Source organism: Triticum urartu, chromosome 1A, assembly GCF_056163025.1.
Source record: "Triticum urartu cultivar PI428250 chromosome 1A, HENAU_Tu73, whole genome shotgun sequence".
In the NCBI taxonomy this organism is placed as follows: Eukaryota; Viridiplantae; Streptophyta; class Magnoliopsida; order Poales; family Poaceae; genus Triticum; species Triticum urartu.
In genome coordinates this window covers 456417040-456427254 of record NC_141873.1, presented here as the reverse complement: position 1 = coordinate 456427254, position 10215 = coordinate 456417040, and positions in this window count along the sequence as shown.

The following is a 10215-nucleotide window of genomic DNA, read 5'->3' as shown; positions in this document are numbered from 1 at the left end:
AAGGTAGTTGAGGGTTTTGGAGCATATCACTAAGCACTATGAAGCAAGAACCTCATCAAGCAACACTTCATCCCTCCTTGATAGTATTGGCTTTTCCTATAGACTCAATGTGATCTTGGATCACTAAAATATAAAATGTAGAGTCTTGAGCTTTGATCTTGAGCCAATCTTTTTGTCCTTAGTATTTTGAGGGGTCCACTTTCCTCATCCATGCCATGCCATTCATTGAGCTTTTCCTGAAATATTAATCTTGGAATAGCATTAGCTCAATGAGCTATATGTTGTTAGGAATTACCAAAACCACCTAGGGATAGTTGCACTTTCAATCTCCCCCTTTTTGGTAATTGATGACAACATATAGATCAACGCTTCGACGAATGATAATAAGAGTGAAAACATTGTCGCTTTGAGAAGTATGTGAAAAGCAAGAGCTCCCCCTAAATTTGTGCATAGTTTATGATTTGCTTTGGACTGTAAATGCACAAAGAATTAGGCTCATGGGTTACTCTTCCATGTCGCATACATCTTGGTGGAGCGCTCAAAATATTAATAATTAAATACATGCACTCATCACCAAGCAAAGTGAATGATCATATAGGGATAAAATGATAATGTCATCCAACAAGCATTAATGTAGCATATGATCAAACACACATGATCATCCAAGTATCACACAGACAGAAAGTATCTCAAACAAGCAAATAAAGTTCAACCACCAAAGCAAGAGAGAATAAAAAAGCAACACTCTCTCTCGAAGCCTATGATCTATACATTTTTCTCCCCCTTTGGCAACAAGTTACCAAAAGGTTCATAGAAAATGCATAGCACTAAATCGTCTCTCAGGCTTGGTCTTTAGGTGGTGGTGTCCGGATAACTCCAAGAACGAAGGCTTCAGTCGATGTAGATGGAGCTGATGGAGTAGGTGCTGGAGCTGGTGGCACTGAAGCTGTAGCTGGTGCAGATGAAGTAGCTCTGGTGTCTGGAACAGGCACTGCAGCAGATCTCTGAGCTCTAGGCACTCTGGCAAATGCATCAGTGGTTGTCTTGCCCTTCCTCTCCTGCATATCATCCTGAAGTTGCTCCACAATAGACTGGATCTCAGTTACCTTCACATCCATGTCATAGAACTTCTGCTCCACGATCCTTTCCAAGCTCTCCTGGTATTGAGTCAGGGTGGCCAGCCCTTTCTCAATCCTTAGAGTGGATGCAATCAAGTAGCCGAACCGATCTGGCTTGCTCTTTAGAAGATATTGAGATGCCTCTTCCATGGTTGGCATCTTTGCAGCTTTCTCAGCCTTTGCCTTCTCCCTCTTTGCTTGAACGTGCACAGAAGATGGTTCATCCTCATTCATGACCACTTGGTTGTCCTCAAAGTCTAGATAGATAGGCATGTGCTCCTTGTCCAATAAGTATGTGACAGTGCCCATCTTGGAGTTAATCAACTCCTGGATCTGTGGTGCATACCCACAGCTTCTCTTTTGGTCAGCAGCTGTCCTCTTGATAGTTTCAACTATAAGACAAATGACCTTGAACTTTTGTAGCACATCAAATATATGTAGCAGATTGATGGAGTGGCCTCTGATCATTCTGTGATCACCAGACTTGGGCAGAAGAGTGTGCCTGAGGATCCAATTGATAGTAGGCAGTCCTGACAGCAGGTGTTTCACTGATCCAAATTGGTGAGTCTCAAGATCTGCATCAGGAATCTCCTTGTACATGCTAGCCATGGAGTTGTGATCCTTCTTCTTCTTGGCATAGACATCCAAGTCATCTTCATTCTCCTCAGGAGCATTGATCAATTGAGCCCATCCTGCTACTGTTGACTGGTATCTAGTGCCTTCAGACATCCAAACTATCTTGCCATCTGGGTAGAAGTGAGCTGTGGAGTAGAACTGCATGATAAGCTCATCATTCCACTTTGTGAACTTCTGAGCCATAAACTCATCAACTCCACAAGCCTTGAAACTGTCATATACTCCTATATAATGTTCTTCATTCTCCTTGATGTACTCCCAGTTGACCCATCTCATGTCACACACTATTGGTTTCTTGTCAAGCAACACTGTCTCATAAAAATCCTGCTGTTCTTTGGTATGGAACCTGTAGTCCACAACAGTTCTCCTTCTGGTGGCATATGTATCTGACTCTCTCCATAGCCTCAATCCTAAGTCCTTTCTGATCTTCATGTTTTCCGCTATAGGATGAGCATCATTATGATCTGGAATTTTTGGCTTTAACTTCCTCAAAACATGTGTCTCATCATCTTCTTCTTGAGCAACAGTTTCAGGCACTGGGGCCTTGTTTTTCTCAGTAGCTGGAATGTTCTTGGTACTCCTCTTTGGTGCAGTTTTGGGTTTTGGAGCAGCTGGCTTAGAAGTTCCTTTGGGCTTAGATGAAGCAGCCCCGGATCTTATGGCATCTCCCATAAGCTTTTGTGCCTTAGGTGCTGGTGCAACATCTTTTTCCTCTTCCTCTTCTTCAGAGTCTTTCATGATTGAGGATCTCCCAAGCACTCTGGCGGTGGTCTTCTTGACCCTTTCCTTCCTTTTCTTTTCTGCCACAACCTGCTCTTTGGGTGCAGATCCCAAAGTCTCTTGAGTGGATGCTCTGGCTTTAGACATTGGAGCTCTCTTGGCAGGAACCTTTTGCTTCATTCCTGGCTTGGTGTCAGCAGCTGTGCCATATTACTTCTTCAGGACTTTCCTCTTTGAGGTGGTTCCTTCTTCCTCAACCACATAGTCCTTATCCTGTGACTCTGAGGTTCTTTTCTTGGTGGCCCTGGTGGCAGCCTTTGGCAGATTGCTTGGTGTGCTCCTACTGCCATCATCTGAGCTGCTAGAGGGACTAGTGCCCTCACTCAAGTGAACCTGCTCCTCTGACTTGTTCTGACTGTTTCTCTGATCTGACATGATGCAAACACTGACACAGACCCTGTGAATAGATTATAGATGAGGTAGAGTGGATGAGCATCACAAAGTACAGAGGTTTTTGCAAAAGAATGAATTAAAAACTTAGTTTTAGTTTTCCACAGAAAGCATTTCGGATCTACCGATTTGTAAACTCGGTGATACCGAAGCAGCTTTTGGAACCTAAACTAGTGAACTCGGTCAGACCGAGTCACAGTTCGATGGCACCGAGACTTCTAGGGTTTCACAAAGTGCTGAACTCGATCACACCGATTTGCAATCCTCGGTCAGACCGAGAATCACATGTGCAATGGCCTGAGCCAAATCGGTGGAGCCGATTTCATCAACTCGGTTGGTCCAAGATGGTTTCGGCGGAAACCTAACCCTAAATTTTCAATTCACGACTAAACTACGGAGTGTTTTCGATGGATAGAACGGTTTCAATCGTGGCAAGATTCATGGCAAAGCAATGTGCTGGGGAATTAGAGTTAGAACAGAACAAAGTTCAAGTCCATACCCTAGTTCGGCGATGAACTTGCTACGGCGGTAACAGCGGAGATGATTCCCGTTGACGGCGGTGGAGGCCAGCGGCAGGAGGCAACTGGCGACGAGGAGGACGATCCGAAGACCCAGGGAGGCAGAGCAGGCTAAGCGCGGGCGAGGGGGTTTGGAAAGTTTTCCAAAATTTGACCCGTGGATATATATAGCCTGACCCTGTTGGTGTGACCGAGTGGAACAACTCGGTGGCACCGAGATTCATAACTGCAAGTAGTTACTGAAACTCAGTGTGACCGAAAAGTTCGAATCGGTTGCACCGAGATTTAAAACCTAGATCGACTTAGTGATCTCGGTATGACCGAAATGGATGAATCGGTCAGACCAAAACATACAAACAAGTTTTGGAAGTTTAAGTCTATGACGAATCAGGGACTCCGAGTGCTCCTCACACAGAGTGGTTCGAATCTGACTTGATCAAACTTTGTGATGCAGCATGAATAGAGTTTGAGACGAGAAAAACATAGATAGCTAGAGAAGGTTCTTAGGCATTCTTGTCCATCCACTTGGCCAAAAGAAAAGGGAACCAATCAATCAAAACAACAAGTGGATGTCCTTGAATGAGTAAATTTTGCAACCAACATGCTCATACAATAAAATAAAAATGAAATATGTGGCAAAGCATGCACAAACAATTCTAGCATCTATCAAGCAATTGGCGATGACTAGGTCATCTATATATGAGTATATTGACTTAGGAGTCAAATGAGAACATTTGATCATAGGTCATACTCATCGTTTAAGCACAAGTGGGGTTACCACTTTTACATAAAGCGTTGTTGTGTTCACACCATTAGAGTTGCTTTAACTCAATTGTTAGAGTAAAGCTCCCCCTAGATGTGAGATCCCCCGTAAGAGGGATGAACTAACCTTGGGTTTTGTCGATGATGACTTCATGTAGGTGTTGAAGACGTGGATGCTCTAAGTTGATGTAGATCATTTGGAGCTATCCTTTGGAGTGAGTTGCACTTTCAATACCTACATGGGTTAGTCCCACAAGGAACAAACAAGGATATTCGTAGACATAGAGTGATGCACACACAAGATGATGTCTATGAGAGCATTAGGTTACCTTGTCCCTTGTCTTACCAACAAGAGGGTTTGTGACTCCTTGAACTAGTGCAAGATGTGGAAGTTGATTGCACTTGTTCTTGCCAAAATGATAAGAGTGAAGTATGTTGGCGGAGTCACCCTCAAGAACTCTCTAGTTCTTCTTCTTCGGGATCCACACCATCTTGATGGGAATCCTCGGAGTTGTAGTTGTACTTGATGAAGTGGAACTTGATGTAGTCTTGGGAACCCACTTGACCAAGGCCTTAGGAGCTTCTTCAAATGCATCAATTTCCTCTTGAAGCTTGTCCTTGCCTTTTTGCTTGTGGTCTTGTGGTGGAAGATCATCTTGAGCTTGTGTCCCTTGGAAAGAAGTAGGATCATACTTCTCTTGTTGAGGAACAAACTTCTTCGGGGCACAATCTGTTGAAGAGGATATCACAAGCTTGAGCATTGTATTGTAGCATCTTCAACTCTTCCACGGTGGCTTCATGATTCGGTTCTCTCCCATCAAAGAATTCACCTTGCAAGTCAACACACACAATAGCCCAAACGGCGGGGTTATGTCCAAGAATATGCATTTTCATCTTATGCTTCCAACTAGCAAAATTAGTGCCATCAAAGTATGGACCTCTATGGTGGTAGTTTCCCTCTCTAGACGCCATACTATCATAGGTTGTGAAACCAAGGCTATGACTTCCAAAAGCTATGAAAATCAAGGCAAATGGAGACCAAAGCTCTGATGCCACTTGTAGGATCGAAAGTATGTCTAGAGGGGGGTGATTAGACTACTTGACCAAATAAAAATCTAGACTTTTCCCAATTTTAGTTTTTGGCAGATTTTAGCTATCTTAGCACAAGTCAAGCAATCTTAACACAATTCAAGCAAGCATGCAAAGAGTCTATGAGCAGCGGAAAGTAAAGCATGCAACTTGCAAGAATGTAAAGGGAAGGGTTTGGAGAATTCAAACGCAATTGGAGACACGAATGTTTTTGTCGTGGTTCCGATAGGTGGTGCTATCGTACATCCACGTTGATGGAGACTTCAACCCACGAAGGGTAACGGTTGCGCGAGTCCACGGAGGGCTCCACCCACGAAGGGTCCACGAAGAAGCAACCTTGTCTATCCCATCACGGCCATCGCCCACGAAGGACTTGACTCACTAGCGGTAGATCTTCACGAAGTAGGCGATCTCCTTGCCCTTACAAACTCCTTGGTTCAACTCCACAATCTTGTTGGAGGCTCCCAAGTGACACCTAGCCAATCTAGGAGACACCACTCTCCAAGAAGTATCAAATGGTTTGTTGATGATGAACTCCTTGCTCTTGTGCTTCAAATGATAGTCTCCCCAACACTCAACTCTCTCTCACAGGATATGGATTTGGTGGAAAGAAGATTTGAGTGGAAAGCAACTTGGGGAAGGCTAGAGATCAAGATTCATATGGTGAGAATGGAATATCTTGGCCTCAACACATGAGTAAGTGGTTCTCTCTCAGAAAATGTGTATTGGAAGTGTAGGTATGTTCTGATGGCTCTCTCCACGAATGAAGAGTGGGTGGAGGGTTATATATAGCCTCCACACAAAAACTAACCGTTACACATAATTTACCAATCCTAGTGAGACCGAATTGAGAAACTCGGTCAGACCGATTTAGCAAACCTAGTGACCGTTAGGATTTTTGGTGGGACTGAGATGCAACTCGATAGGACCGATATGGTTAGGGTTAGGGCATAACTTAATCTCGGTGTGACCGATTACACAAACTCGGTGGGACCGATTTTGGTAATAAGCTAACCAGAGAGTTGGTCAGGTAAACTCAATGGGACCGATCGCTCATTTCGGTGGGACCGAAATGTTACAAAAGGGAAACAGAGAGTTTACATTGCAATCTCAGTGGGACCGATCGCTCATCTCGGTAGGACCGAAACGTTACGAAGGGAAACAGAGAGATTACAACCCCATCTCGGTGTGACCGAGATCCCTATCGGTGAGACCGATTTGCCTAGGGTTTGTGGTAGTGGCTATGACATCTGAACTCGGTGGCGCCGGATAGAAAGAATCGGTGGTGCCGAGTTTGACTTTTGATTTAGGTCATATGTGGATGTGGGAAGGTAGTTGAGGGTTTTGGAGCATATCACTAAGCACTATGAAGCAAGAACCTCATCAAGCAACACCTCATCCCTCCTTGATAGTATTGGCTTTTCCTATAGACTCAATGTGATCTTGGATCACTAAAATATGAAATGTAGAGTCTTGAGCTTTGAGCTTGAGCCAATCTTTTTGTCCTTAGTATTTTGAGGGGTCCACTTTCCTCATCCATGCCATGCCATTCATTGAGCTTTTCCTGAAATATTAATCTTGGAATAGCATTAGCTCAATGAGCTATATGTTGTTAGGAATTACCAAAACCACCTAGGGATAGTTGCACTTTCAGAAGAGCTTAAGCTTCGGGATGCCCAAGGCACCCCGAGGAAATATTCAAGGACAACCAGGAGCCTAAGCTTGGGGATGCCCCGGAAGGCATCCCCTCTTTCGTCTTTGTTCATCGGTAACTTTACTTGGAGCTATATTTTTATTCGCCACATGATATGTGTTTTGCTTGCAGCGTCATTTTATTTTCTTTTGTTTTGCTTGCTGTTTGAATAAAATACCAAGATCTGAAACATAGTTGCATAATTATTCGACTACTCATTGATCTTCACTTATATCTTTCGGAGTAGTTTGTTGTTGCTCTAGTGCTTCACTTACATCTTTTTAGAGCACGGTGGTGGTTTTATTTTATAGAAATAGATGAACTCCCATGCATCACTTATATTATTTTGAGAGTCCTAAACAGCATGGTAATTTGCTTTGGTTATGAATTTAGTCCTAATATGATGGGCATCCAAGAGGGATATAATAAAAACTTTCATATAAAGTGCATTGAATACTATGAGAAGTTTGATACTTGATGACTATTTTGAGATATGAGGATGGTAATATTAGAGTCATGCTAGTGAGTAGTTGTGAATTTGAGAAATACTTGTGTTAAAGTTTGTGATTCCCGTAGCATGCACGTATGGTGAACCGTTATGTGATGAAGTTGGAGCATGATTTATTTATTGATTGTCTTCCTTATGAGTGGCGGTCGGGGACGAGTGATGGTCTTTCCTACCAATCTATCCCCCTAGGAGCATGCGTGTAGTACTTTGTTTCGATAACTAATAGATTTTTGCAATAAGTATGTGAGTTCTTTATGACTAATGTTGAGTCCATGGATTATACGCACTCTCACCCTTCCACCATTGCTAGCCTCTCTAGTACTGCGCAACTTTCGCCGGTACCATAAAACCACCATATACCTTCCTCAAAACAGCCACCATACCTACATATTATGGCATTTCCATGGCCATTCCGAGATATATTGCCATACAACTTTCCACCGTTCTGTTTATTATGACACGCTTCATCATTGTCGTATTGCTTTGCATGATCATGTAGTTGACATCGTATTTGTGGCAAAGCCACCGTTCATAATTCTTTCATACATGTCACTCATGAGTCATTGCACATCCAGGTACACCGCCGGAGGCATTCATATAGAGTCATATTTTGTTCTAAGTATCGAGTTGTAATTCTTGAGTTGTAAGTAAATAAAAGTGTGATGATCATCATTATTAGAGCATTGTCCCAGTGAGGAAAGGATGATGCAGACTATGATTCCCCCACAAGTCGGGATGAGACTCCGGACAAAAAAAGAGGCCAAAGAAGCCCAAATAAAAAAAGAGGCCATAAAAAAAGAGAAGGCCCAAATAAAAAATAAAAATGATAAAAAAATGAGAGAAAAAGAGAGAAGGGGCAATGCTACTATCCTTTTACCACACTTGTGCTTCAAAGTAGCACCATAATCTTCATGAGAGAGAATCTCCTATGTTGTCACTTTCATATACTAGTGGGAATTTTTCATTATAGAACTTGGCTTGTATATTCCAATGATGGGCTTCCTCAAAATGCCCTAGGTCTTCGTGAGCAAGCAAGTTGGATGCACACCCACTAGTTTCTTTTGTTGAGCTTTCATACACTTATAGCTCTAGTGCATCTGTTGCATGGCAATCCCTACTCACTCACATTGATATCTATTAATGGGCATATCCATAGCCCGTTGATACGCCTAGTTGATGTGATACTATCTTCTCCTTTTTGTCTTCTCCACAACCACCATTCTATTCCACCTATAGTGCTATGTCCATGGCTCACGCTCATGTATTGCGTGAAGATTGAAAAAGTTTGAGAACATCAAAAGTATGAAACAATTGCTTGGCTTCTCATCGGGCTTGTGCATGATTTAAATACTTTATGTGGTGAAGATGGAGCATAGCCAGACTATATGATTTTGTAGGGATAGCTTTCTTTGGCCATGTTATTTTGAGAAGACATAATTGCTTGGTTAGTATGATTGAAGTATTATTATTTTTATGTCAATATTATACTTTTTTCTTAAATATTATGGATCTGAATATTCTTGCCACAATAAAGAGATTACATGGATAAATATGTTAGGTAGCATTCCACATCAAAATTCTGTTTTTATCATTTACCTACTCGAGGACGAGCAGGAATTAAGCTTTGGGATGCTGATACGTCTCCAACGTATCTATAATTTTTGATTGTTCCATGCTATTATGTTATCAACCTTGGATGTTTTATATGCATTTATATGCTATTTTATATGATTTTTGGGACTAACCTATTAACCTAGAGCCCAGTGCCAGTTTCTGTTTTTTCCTTGTTTTAGAGTATCGCAGAAAAGGAAAATCAAACGGAGTCCAATTGACCTGAAACTTCATGGAACTTATTTTTGGACCAGAATAAGCCCACGGAGTATCGGAGTTGGACCAGGAGAGTCCTGGGCTGCCCACGAGGGTGGGGGCGCGCCCACCCCCCTGGGCGTGCCCCCCTGCCTCGTGGACAGCCCGTAGGTCCACTGACGTACTTCTTCCTCCCATATATACCCATATACCCTAAAAACTTCGGGGAGCACAATAGATCGGGAGTTCCGCCACCAGAAGCCTCCGTAGCCACCGAAAACTAATCTAGACCCGTTCTGGCGCCCTGCCGAAGGAGGCAATCCCTCTCCGGTGGCCATCTTCATCATCCCGGTGCTCTCCATGACGAGGAGGGAGTAGTTCTCCCTCAGGGCTGAGGGTATGTACCAATAGCTATGTGTTTGATCTCTCTCTCTCTCGTGTTCTTGAGGTGATACGATCTTGATGTATCGCGAGCTTTGCTATTATAGTTGGATCTTATGATGTTTCTCCCCCTCTACTCTCTTGTAATGGATTGAGTTTTCCCTTTGAAGTTATCTTATCGGATTGAGTCTTTAAGGATTTGAGAACACTTGATGTATATCTTGCCTGGGATACCCATGGTGACAATGGGGTATTCTATTGATCCACTTGATGTATTTCTTGGTGATCAACTTGCGGGTTCTGCCCATGAACCTATGCATAGGGGTTGGCACACGTTTTCATCTTGACTCTCCGGTAGAAACTTTGGGGCACTCTTTGAGGTTCTATGTGTTGGTTGAATAGATGAATCTGAGATTGTGTGATGCATATCGTATAATCATACCCACGGATACTTGAGGTGACATTGGAGTATCTAGGTGACATTAGGGTTTTGGTTGATTTGTGTCTTAAGGTGTTATTCTAGTACGAACTCTA